At 52.4% G+C, this 12,512-nt stretch overlaps 1 protein-coding gene across 1 annotated transcript in view; it reads left to right on the top strand.

The window, feature by feature from the left end:
• Positions 1 to 1,479: 1,479 nt before the first annotated feature.
• Vdr (vitamin D receptor) overlaps positions 1,480 to 12,512 on the top strand; it is a 47,280-nt gene continuing 36,247 nt past the window's right edge. The window contains exon 1 of the mRNA XM_055627052.1: positions 1,480 to 1,548. The gene's annotated coding sequence lies outside the window, so the exon portion shown is untranslated. The remainder of the gene's footprint in view (positions 1,549 to 12,512) is intronic.

A 12,512-nucleotide genomic window follows, 5' to 3' on the forward strand; every position in this document is an offset into this window, starting at 1 on the left:
TGTTTTTTGAACCAGGGTTTCTCTGTGTAGTTCTGGCTGTCCAGGAACTCACTCTGTGGACCAGGCTGGTCTCAAACTCAGAGATCTGCCTGCCTCTGCCTCCCAAGGGCTGGGATTAAAGGCTGTGCCACCATGCCCTGCTTGACAGTGCCTTTCAATGAGCTGCTTCATGGCTTCCCTTCAGAACCCCGGTATCCGGAAGCGCTTCCTTCTGGTTAGCCTCTGTTGATTTCTTGGGGTCAGACATCAAGAGCTGAAAAAGTAGCGGTGCGTGGAGGTGCACACCTATAATCCCAGCACTCTGGAGGCAGAGGCAGGCCGATCTCTGTGAGTTTGAGGCCAGCCTGGTCTACAAAGGGAGTTCAGGACAACCAAGGATATACAGAGAAACCCTATCTCAAAACAAACAACAACAACAAAAGGGAGCTGAGAACAGCTTGATTTCTTCCACGCTAAGGCACCTGTTTGAAGAATGGTGACTGCACTTGCCGCCTTGCTGGGCTCTCTCCCTTCACTGGCCAACCAGGTCACTCTAAGCAAACTACTGAGCCTTTGTTCCCCTCCTCCCGGTCCCCTCTGAACCTCTGCTCAGCATTATCTTCTCTGACTGAAGGAGGTCACCAATTGTAGGGTGATCTCGTGGGTATCTGTTCTAGAGCACTCTGACGCTTATTTCTCCATGCACCCTCCTTCTGAAAGGAGGGACCCTCATCGACCATCTCTCTTCAGCATCGGGTGCGGTGCGGTACAGGTGCCCTGCAGACCTCATACCGGGTATGAGTAATTTTTATCCAGATTTTTCTTCAGCGAGTTCTCAGTAGCCAACCACAGTTCCAGGTCTTGGGGCATACTTTGTGCCTGTTTCATTCCCTCACACCAGGTTTTCGGTGGCGAGGGAGGATCCGGGGTGCAGAGACCCCAGGAGCTAATGAGATCGCAATTAGCCAGGAACATGCTCTGTTGTTGTGTGTGGTCAACAGAGGAACGTCGGGAAGGAGAGAGCACGCAGCTCCAGGCTCCACTGCGGGCCCCGGTGCTTCTCCTAACCGGTGGAGTCCAGCTTTCCCACCGCTGCGCGGAGAACGGCTCCTTGCAGCGCGCCGCGGGCGTCCGAGTCCTGGGTCAACTCAGGTGCGAGTGACGCACCTGGCGCAGGCGTCTGCCAGTAGACCGGGTAGAACCACGGCGACACGGGGGAGGTGGGGGGTGGCAGACACATCACCGCAGGCAGAACGACGATCTGCACACGCGGTGTCATGAAAGACTGTCCCGCGGGGGGCAGACGCCTGCGCTGCGCGCTGGCCGTGATCGTGGACCCCGTCCCGGGGCAGGATCGCCAAGGCGAGGGCGCTGTGGTTGATTCCAAAGTCAAGAAAGTTTCAGGGCAGGAGACGGCAGGAGCTGGTGGGCGTGGCTGCGGGCAGGGCGGTCCGGGGGCGGGGCCTTTCGGGGGCGGGGCCAGGTGCGAACAGTCTCTGCTTGTCAAAAGGCAGCTGCCGAGCCCGAAGCCCCGGTTGCGCCCAGCATCGTGTCCACTCGCCAGACCAGGTGCGGATCGGGGAGCCTTCGGGAAGGGGGTCCAGGGTGAGGGGTTAGACCCGGGGGGCGGGCGTCCGGGTTCTAGAGGACTGAGCGCCCAGGTGCGAGCACTAGAGTCCAAGTCTCGGGAGCAAAGTTGGCGACTGAGATCCGGGCTGTGGTGCCATGAGGTTGGGACTCCGAGAGGGCACCCGGGTCTGAGAAAGCCGAGGTTCGTGGGAGGCTGGCGAGGGGGCAGCCTCCTCCGCGATGCTCAGGAGGCTCGGTGTAGGAGTCCTTCGCTAGGACGGTGCTCAGCGCTGGACAACAAGAAGCGTTTGTTTCTTTCCGCGGACGGGAGCTTTGGCATGGAGTGGGGGAGTAAGAAAGGGAGTGATTGGCTGTCGATGCTGCTGAGATCTCCGGAGGTGGCGAGTGTGTAGCCTGTTTATTACCCTGTAGGGCCCGTGTGTCGTCACCTGTGAGAATGGAGTGGAGTGGAATCTTTTAAATGGAGTTTTTCTTGACTTTCTAAAACCGCCCGTACTTTGAGACTAGTGTACTGGGATTTCTTTTTCATGGGAGCCGGTCCACAGATGTCCAGAGGGACTCAGGGGCGAGCATAGAAATTAAGGAAGGGGTTTTAAGGAATGGTTTCTGTTTGGAGAGTGATTTGAATCCAGTGGTGAGTGTTATTCCAGGGGAGGATCTAGGGCGGGAACTTGGTGTGATAGATACCCAGTTCCACTCTCTCCACTACCACTGTCGCCCACTCGAGGCTGAATCTGCCTGCTTGGAGAGAGCCTTGGCTTTCTGAACCTAAACCACGCTCCTGCTTCTGTTGCTGCTGCTCTTCCTCGTCCTCCTCCTCGTCCTCCTCCTCCTTGTGGTGAGTGAGTCAGCCTCCTGTCTGAGCTCAATAGCAGCCAGAGGGGCCAGAGCCCAGGCATGCAGTTGGGTAGGCATTTTCTGAGCATTGCAGAAGTTCCCTTGGACAGAATTCAGCTCTGTCCCCAGTGCCCTGAGGAAGGCCATCTTCTTCATGACAGCAGAGAGAGGGGTATCAGCAATGTCTGTTTGGTGGACATGGTATGATCCCAGGAGATGCCCATGAAGAGACAATGGCTTTGTGGTACCTCTTTCTATTCTTTAGAACTGGAGGTACATCTCAATACTGTGGGTTTATCAGCTTCTGGTTCCATTTCTACCTTGTCAGCCACCCATCTCTCCTAGTGAGGCAGGCATGCAGGAGGAATCAGAAGGTTCAGGGATCAGAAAGTGCAAGGAATGCTCTCCCCACACTAGGGAGTAAGAGTGGATTTCTGAGAGGCAGAGAGGGGCTCTCCGGACCTAGGATCTTCAACTCTGTGAACTGAGGGTATATTTTCCATTTGAGGGACTATCTCTATTTCTTCCCCCAGCTGAAGACTGAAGAGAACTGTGCAGACATTTCTGAAACACTCCTTAGTTCTGGCATACAGCCATAACAGGAGGCAGCAAGAGTAAAAGTTTCTGTCTGGTTTTGTTTCAGGTACTAGAGACCCTTGAGCAGAAATAGGTGACCTAGGGCCCCACACAGTAGAATTTTTCTAGCTTTTATGAGAAGAACCCAGGGAGGCTAACATTGTGACATTGCCTCAAGCTGCAAAAAGTAGAGATCTCCGTTCAGTGCTCTGGCTGAGTCCCACGGCTTTAGGTTTGGCTGCTCCTGATCAGCTGTGACTTGGTTCCAGACCAAGGCAGAGGAGGGACTGGAAAATGGGAGAAAGGAAGAGTCTAGCTGACCCATCCCCCACTCTTCTCCAGATACAACCATAAGACTGTGTCTATTCTGGAGGTGCTGGTGCTTCAGGACACTCTACTTATTTGTAACAGGGTTCCTCAGTCTCCCCCCCACCCCCACCCCCCATCTACCTTTGAATTGATCTCTTTGAGAGACTGAGTCCCTTGGGAAGCTCTCAAAGACCCCTGGACCTCTGCCTTCAGCCTGGACTGCAGGTGTCCAAAGCCTGGGCTTTCAATAGAGGAAGGCCTAGGATCTGAATGGCTAGACCAAAAGTTACCCAAGACAGGAGAATGTCACTGTTCAGTTCTTCACCCTACATCCCAGGAACTGGCTGAGATCAGCCTCTTGGCTGCTGTTGCCTGTGCAGCAGAGAGGCCAGGCCAGCTGCATCACACTCTAATTCATAGCTGGATGGTGGAGGAGAGGCTCAGGCTTCTGCTTGTCGCTGCTGTGAGTCCATTTGGGATGCAGGTACAGGGATGAGGACGTGGCCAGATACACTAAGAGCCTCCTGTGTGTATCTCAGCACGGTGCTGGGCCCCCAAGGGATGCCGGCAAAGCAGACCAGGCCTCGGCCTCCAAAGCGAGCTCCAGGAGGAGCAGCAGCCCTGGCACCATCTCACTGCTCTCCAGTTGGAAGGCTCCTACTGGGCTGAAGCCAGCCCAACAGCAGCTCTAGACCACCAGAGCTCACTTTCAATTTTGCCTCCCTCTGTCCTTAACCTTCCCCCATGTCAGTGCCCCGATGGATATACAAAGAAGAGTGACTATGATTTCTTATCCAACCTGTGATTCTCAGGAGTGAAGGGGGTTTGTGTGTGGCCACGCCAAGACATAAACCCAGTCCAGCCGAAGCTGGACATCTAATCATCCAAACCCAGGAGAGGTCACACAGATTACAAAAGGACAAGGGGGTTGGGATCGAGTTAATGCCGGGGTGAGGGTGGGGCATCACCATCCTGAAGGAAGCCCCAACATGCATGCATGCAGTCTGGCCTGCTCAGACAAGGCCAGTCCTTTCCTGAAGGGTAGAATTACTCCATCTTGTCTCAAGACCTAGCTCATCACTGGAGTGACTTCCTTTGGCTCTTCACCTGTGACTGTCCTTGCCTTTGGCTTTTCTTGTACCACTCCTACCTCAGAAAGGGACAGGAAGACCTGTCAACTCTTCTTCAGCTCCCCCAGGGGAACTGCGATAGAGTTAAGCCAAGACTCAGCCTCATGCTTCATTTTCCCTGTTTCCTCCAGCTTCCCTGTTTGCCCTTCTGGCTTCCCAGACCTCTGGGGACCCTCACATGCCACAAAAATGTCCCATTCTAAAGTGAGTAAACAGCCAGGAAGGGAAGGATATTCAAATCTTATCCACGTGGTAGATAAAGGGCATAGGTCATTTGGAGTCACGATCCAGGAAAATGACACCCAAGATAGGAAACAAAGCTGGGGAGATGCTACTAAGTAGGACACGAAACTGATGTTCTTGGACTCTAGCTTTTGAGTTTTCTATCTCTGATGTGGAGAAATGGTCCAGGGTGGAGACAGACACTTCTTGCTCAACGTAAGCTATAGGCGTTGGTGGCGGCAGCAGCATCCGGTAGTAGTGACATGTGGAAAAGAAACTAGCCTCCCTTCTGAGTCCTGGGGCTTGTGGTCCAGATTCTCAGGGCGGCCTCTCTGGAGAGTCCCAAGAGGCCGAGTGTGTGAGTGATTCGGGCGTAAGACACGGGGGAGTCGAGCCTTGATGACTGCAGAGTGACTGTCTACTCTGGCAAGCAGGGAGTCATTCTTTCTCATCACCACAAATGAAAAGAAGGAGCGAGTGAGACCTCTTGGGGAATCCCACCCGCTTGTACAGAGCTGGGAGGTGGTGAGAAGCGCCCCCCTCAAGCTGTGTGGGGGAGGGCAGGGTGGCTAGTGGGCAGACGGCAGAGGCTTGAGGGAGAAGCAGAGGGAGCTGGGAGTCTGTGCGCTTCGCTCCTGCAAACCTGCCCTGCAGGTCTTGTGCCAAAGAATAGACTACGCAGTGTTCCCAGAACCAGATGCCACACAAAGTCTTCATTCTGCACAGGGGAGAGTCCTGGTCATTAGCAGGGTGTAGGCAGCTGTACCAGCGGGAAAGGGGAGTTTGGGCAGGACCCAGCACCGGTTCCTGGGAAGCTACTGCCTCTCACTGGCCTTCGGATGCCAAGCCTGCCAAGCCGAGGCTTTGAGGTATTCTGCATGGTGTGACACTGCAGGCACTGCAGAGCTCTCAGGCCTTTGCGGGTGACAGGTCTAGTGTGTGCCACCTGCTGGCCCCAGAGTCGTAATTCTAGGAACAGTGGCTCAGAGAGCACTAGATACCAGATGCTATTCTGTGTAGTTAACAGTCACGGCCTCCTGGCCAGATCACTCTGCTGGGTTAAGAAGGACTCTTGTCCCCACCCTATAAACGGCAAAACTGAGGCTTACGGGGGTTGCAATATGCAAAGAAGACTCAGGACCAATACCCAAGTCTGCAAGATGCTGAAACCACACAAGCAGCCCCCAGGAACTCTATACCTGTGCACTGCCAGGGCAGTGGCAGACACCTAGTGCCATGGCTTGCGAGTTATAGGCTCGTTTGTGAGCTGTAGGGTTAGATTTGCCAACTAGTTTGAACAAGCTGACCTGAGAGTAAGTTCCCTTTGGTCAAAGGTTGCTCTGGGGATGGCAGTGTCTCAAAAGGCTCCTTTAGACTTCCGTGCCTCTGTTGTGGTCTTAGATACACACTTAACTCCATGTCAGAGGGATCAGAGAACCTGAAGAACACAGCATGGTGCAGAATCCAGCAAGACTTGCATGACCTGGAGAGCAAATAAGGAAGCCTCTTCCGGTTCCAAACTAACCGACGCGGTGCGGGTTAAAGAGGTCACCAGCCCATCCGAGGTCCCCTCCATTATCTACCCCACCCTGCCCGACTGCCCCTTTGAGGTTCCTGACCCCAGCTAGCTCTCTTACCAGAAAAAAGGGACTCTAGCCTGGCCCTGTGCTGATGGAGCGCTTGGATCCTTTCATTTCCACGCTTCCCCTTGACACTAATATGCTACCTGGCCCTTTATCAGGCAGTGGAGGGTTTGAGGTCGGCTAGCAACTGGGAAGAGATAAAGTCAGAGTTTCTGTATTTGTCACTTTCTAGTTAGTGACCTTGGGCAAGTTTCTTAATCCTTCCAAACGCCCGTTTCCTTATCTTTAAACTGGGGATAAGCACAGCCCTGCTTCGGGATTGTTGAGGATTAGCTGACGAAAGTCAAGTACTTGGCACACCTCTTGAAAGGCTCACATGGTCATTCGGGGTGATAGCACAGAGACCCACTCTGAAAGGTCCTGTGGGAACTCAGAATTATACAGATTTGGTAAACTGATTTCTCATTCTGTCACTTGTTAGACAAGGAAGCCGGAAGCATTGCTGAGCCCAGGTCCTTTCAATTGTTCTTTTGCTCTTTGTTTTTCAATTGAGAAATAATATATCATGCAAAGGTATATGACATGCTCGCCGATGTTACACAGCCGTACTAACCACCCGAGTTAGGAGTAGAGCATTCACAGTAATTAATTAAAGTTTTAAAGTGTATGTGTGCCCGGGCTGCCAAGGAGGCTCTGTGGGAAAAGGTGCTTGCTGCCAGGACTGACAAGCTGAGTTCAGTCCCCAGGGCCCACATGGAAGAAGGAGGGAACTGGTTCCCACAGTCAGGTTCCCTGACATCCACATCTCTGTTACGGTGCACACACAATAAATAAATAAGTGTAACAAAAAATTAAAGTGTGTGTGTGTGTGTGTTGTAGGCAGGCACAGCACATAGGCCGTAGGACAACCTCAGGTGTCAAACTTGGGGACACTGTCCACCTCTCACTGGCCTGGAGCTCATCGGTTAGGTTAGCATGACAGTGAGCCTGGGGTCTGCCTGCTTGCATCTCCCAGTTTGGGGTTTCAACTCCCTGCCACTCAGAGATGAAACTGGGGCCCTCGTGCTTTGGGGAGAGGTGGCAAGCGCCTTACCAACTGTGCCTTCTCCCCAGTCCACACAGTGTCTTAAACACCCCTTGGCCTTGCCCTGCTTACCAATATCCCTCTCCCCATCCCCCAGCGCAAGGTAAACTTGGGCTTATCCTTCCTTGCTTTCCTTTATAAATTAGCATTTAAGTGTGGTTTTGAGACAGTGTACCGTGAAAGGTTACACGGCCCCGAGGTTTTCACACGCCACTCCCACATTAGTTAACGCTGTAGTTGAGTATTCCATTGTGAAAATGTCCCATGTTGTGTGTCCTTCCTCTAGGGCAGCCGGCTGGTTGTTTCCAGTTTAGGGCTACTATGAAATGATAGTATGCTTGCTCCTAGTTCATCTGGGAATGGCATTGCTGCTTCTCATAGAATTTGAAATGTTAAAACAAGACAAAACAAAAAACAAACAAAGACCCCACAGAACTCAAAATTCTCCCTTTGACTGTGAATGGAAGGTCTCATTCTTCCGCATGCTTTTAAACACTCCATATTGACTTCATCTCTAAAATGGCAGAATTGTTCTAGACAAGTTTATGCAGCCACTTTTTGCGACCATGTTATTGTCACAGCCCAGGGACCCTGTTTCCGGCTGGTAGGTATGCTTGCCTGAGGCACTAGGGATGGCTAGATCCGGCATTCTGAGACATCTGCGCCTGACCTCTAAATATGGCTGAAGCCTTATCTTTCTGGCCTTCCACCAGCAGAGGATGTGGTTGCCAAGCACACATACTTGCCAAAATGTCTTCATTTCACCCCCGAGCCTACCGTCAGCACTGAGCAAATACTAGATGCTCAGTCAACAGACTGAGTTGTGCTTTTGTCAAATGGTTTGGGAGAAGTACACATTTTCACAGAATAGGAGAACCATGTGCTTTAGCTAGTCACAGCCCTGGGGCAGGGGCCATGAATGGATTCCTCCAGGGCTTCTAGGGTAGTTAAGGCTCCAGGCAAGAGAGATTCTACATTGGTCAACTGTTGAGAGTCTGACCTGGTTTCTTTGGCTCTTGAACTTGCCTTGTCTGGGAAGCTGGGAGTAGCTGGAGGGCTAAGATGGGGGAAAAAAGAAGTTGCCCCGGGGAAAGGAGCCAGATGCTTTCAGCATTGGACAGCCTGCCCGGAGATGCTAGGGAAAGGAGTCATTAAATGCCCAGCACCCTGGTAGACATATAAACAGTCAGCTGCCCACCTAGCCACCCACCCACCCAACTAAGGAATGTGGCTGGCTGGCCAGTTGCATGGGCCACCTAGCTGTCAGTCAATGCTATAATTACCCCAGCCAGTCTGTGCCTGTCAGCTTCCAGGGCCGACAAGCACCTCTGCCTTGAGCCTCACTCACCTTGGCTGTGAGGCCCAAGCCCAGGTTAACAGCCTGGCCCAGCCTGTCTTCCCCGAATGCTGCCCACACCCCCAACTCCACTGACTCTCTCTCCCTACAGCAACCTTTGACCCTTCCAAGGTCACCATATTATATAATAGCTGAAAGTCATGGTAACCAAAGGACAGTAAAACCTAACATGTTCTGGGAACTATATTAAAAGTTTCTTATACTTATATTTTTCTCATTTATGCCTCTCCCTGATTTATGAAGAGGAAATGGAGATTCAAAGGGATTAAGAGGTTGGCTTTCCTGCCCAAAATCATTAAATTGCTATGAAAGAACCAGTACCTCAATTATGGTTTCTCTAAACCCGAGAGGAGCCCTCTTCTCTTCTGTACTGGAGGTCACTCAGCTCAGCCCCTCACTCCCTTTCTTGTTCTGAGAGTTGGAACCCTCAGAGATGGCCAGTGGGGACTGGCCAGGGTGAGCAGGGCAGCTTAAGCTGGCCAGGAGGTGCTGGAAAACACCTTCGGGGCAGAGTTCTTTGTTCCAAATGGCTCTGAATTTCCGGCCTCATGCCAGGGATGGGAAGTTGCCTCTGCCCAGCCTATTTGGCAAGCACCTGCACATCTCGGGTGCCATGATGTTAAGAAGTGGAGGAGGGGCTGCCTCAGGTAAAATTCCATCTTAATGAACTCTGGTTGAGATCTGACGCCTTTGTTACAATCTCCTGTGCGGCCTGGGAAGCCGGAGGTGAAGGGAGATAATTCAAAGTTAGGTGTCTCCTAATGAGGCCCCCAGATGTTGATTCTGGGAAGAGAGAGAGAGAGTCATATCCACAGCAGAAGCCCCTTGAATACCAAATGCCTGAGTAGTTGAGGGCAGGCCTGGGTGAGGAGACCTCGGACCTGACAATGCTGTGACTGCGTGATCAGCTGCCTACTATCCCCGCCCTACTGTGAGTCCCAAAGAACAGAATCCCATCCCAGAAGATTCCTGGCTCAGCCAGGGTCCTAGTGCATGGCAGGGTCATCCGAGAACCCTTACTGGGTACAAACACCTTTGTATGTAGATAGATTGAGTGTGCTGGGGTAAAAAGGGCCAGGGAAGGGTAGTTGCTGGCACAGTTAAGTTATCTTTAAAAGCTGGAGTGAGGTTTGGGGGAGCCCCACCGCAGTGGTTATACCAGTCCGGTACAGTCACCTGCAACAGAATTGACTGTGCAGGTGCTGTGTGCCAGGCCCAGAACTAAGACGTTGGCACGAATCGCCTCATGGACTCCTCCTAGGCTTAGAATGTGTGTACTGTTATTTCTCTCCTTTCACAGAGAAGGAAAGGGAAGCTGGGAGAGTGCAGGCAATTGTGAGTGCAGCAAGGACGGGCTCTGCTGTCGCTGTGGTGCTGTGGTCCGAGGCAGAGAGTAAAGCTGAAGGGGTGAGAAGGACTTCCAGCTGGCTGGCTGGTGTGCAGAGCGGGGCTTCTCTGTGTAGCCCTGGCTGTCCTAGAATGCTCTCTGTAGACCAGGCTGGACTTGAACTCACAGAGATCCTCCTGCTCTTGGGATTACAGCGGTGTGCCAGCTAATAATGAATTTTTAAAACTTGCAATCTCTGTTGGTGGTGGGGGTGGGCGGCCTCCTGAGGCCCTCAGGGCATCTTCTGTTAGATGGAGAAAGCTTCTCACCAGAAGAGTAAGGTCTGCTGTCACCTGAAGTTCCTCCATTCCTCCATTTCTTCCTCTCTCTCTTTCAACCTCCCATCTCAATGACACACACACACACACACACACACACACACACACACACACACACACACCACCATGAGCATTAGAGGGAAAGTCATTAAGAGAAACTCTTAGAAAGGCTAACAAGGCTAGGGCTGTGGTTCAGTTTGAGTTTGACTCCCCATCATGGCATAAACTGGGCTTGGTAGTGCACACCTGTAATACCAACACTTGGGAAAGGAAAGCAAAGGGATCAGAAGTTCAAGGTCATCCTTGGTTATGTAGGGACTTTGAAGCCAGGCTATATAAGACACTGTCTCAAACAAACAAACAAAACAAGCAAGCAAACAAAATCACAAGGAGCTAACAGTTAAAGAGAGGGTTCTATAGGCAAAACAGAAGGGTAGGTAGGCAAGCAAAAGCATGCAAACAGTGGGGCTTTGTTATGAATAAAATGCTCATAATGCTCAAAATGCTCGGCATTCACTACAACAAACACTCTCCATGCCAATGTGGAGGGCTGGGAATTGAACCCCCGGCCTCGGTGGTCCAGCACTGAGCTACACACCGGACTCCTGCTCAGCACTTGGTTCTCCCCGGCTGGACTTGGTGCCCCTAGGTGTCTGCACAGAGTCAAGCATGCTTCTCAGATCCTTAAATGTGTCTTTCTTAGCTTCTGCCTTCTTCCTGAAATTTATCCCTCCTCTTCAGTACCTAGCAGAATCATAGTAAAGTAACAGCTAACGTTTCTGTGGAGTGTGACGATGTTTATAACACCTTTGGAAATGGTTTAGCTCAGCTGATCCCATGGGCTTGTGAGATTTGTGTAGTTTACCTGAGCCTCAGTGAAAGAGCAGGGTTTTTATCCCCCCTCTTCCCATTCGGAAGAGACCAAGAGCTGTGCGTGGAGCCTTACCATCCCTGGCTCCCACAGAGCCTGACCTTCACTTCCCACCCTGGTCGCCGGTGGTGGCAGGTGGCAGCAGGTACTGATAGACAGTTGTGACTGAGTGCTATTGATGACAGAGCTGCTACCTCTCTTCCAAGCCTGGCTCCAGGGGCAGCAGGCAGGGGGTCCATGGAAAGAACCCCAGAGGATGGTGGCCGTGGCCAGCTTCCACCCCCACTGCCTGTCACCCTGAGCTATTATTCCAAAAGCTGGGCAGAAAATAGCTCACTCAAGGGAATTATTTTTGTCTCTGTTAAACTTCAATCCAGGACCCGGCTGCAGAGCTGTTTTTCAGGTCAAGAGGAGTTCGGGGACAGAAAGGGAAGCAGAGGGCGGAGGGATGATCACTTCTCCTCCCTGCGGACGGGAAGGCCATGGCCACCGGCCTTGACTGGATAGGGAAGACAGAGTGAGTGAGCACCATTGATCACGGTCCCCGCAGAGCCTGGCTCCGGGTGACAGCAGGCATGGGGAGAGCCCTAAGCGCAGCAGACTTTCCCTGAAAGCCGTACATGGAGCCAGGCTGTGAGCTGCCTTTTCAGTCCCTCCTCCATGATGTCTGCTTCTGCTGGCAAAGTGGAAGACAGGGGGGTTTCCGCCTTGTACCCGGGGCCTAGAGCTCAGGGGGAAGCTGGCTGTGAGCCACCCCTGCTCAGGTCCCTGCTTGTGGGCTACAGGTTGCTGAGAGAAGAGAGAAAAGCCATCCCTCTAGAGAGCCAGGGGTTAACCCCTCCTCTGTCCTGAGGCGGCAGTTATTAAAAGCTGTACTGTGTGTTCAGTCTCCTCCATCTCCCTCTGCTGGAGGTGCCAAAGAAAACCAAAGAAGAGGGTGATAGCTAATAGGCAGGAGCTGGGCGAGGCGGACAGAGAGGCTTGGGAAGGATGGTCTTTCCTACCACCCTGTGGCCCTGGGGAAGAACCCTCCAACAGCATTTGGTCCAACGATTTGAATTCAAGCATTATTTTCTGTTGGCGCGACAAGGGAAAGGGGGGGACCTGGGTATGGGCCACCGGTGAGTTTGGACATCTGGCCTCAACCTGGGTCAGCACAGGCCTACAGACAGGGTTCACCACTCTTGTAAGTTGTTTGTGAACGTTGTGTGTTTTTGCACACGATCCCCTTCCTTAAAGTGATTACTGGCAACAAGGAGGCAACTTGTTGGCCAAGAAGGGAGGGTAAGCTGAGCGGCCTGGCAGATCT

Source organism: Psammomys obesus, unplaced genomic scaffold, assembly GCF_907164565.1.
Source record: "Psammomys obesus unplaced genomic scaffold, mPsaObe1.curated_primary_1811, whole genome shotgun sequence".
NCBI classification, from domain to species: Eukaryota; Metazoa; Chordata; class Mammalia; order Rodentia; family Muridae; genus Psammomys; species Psammomys obesus.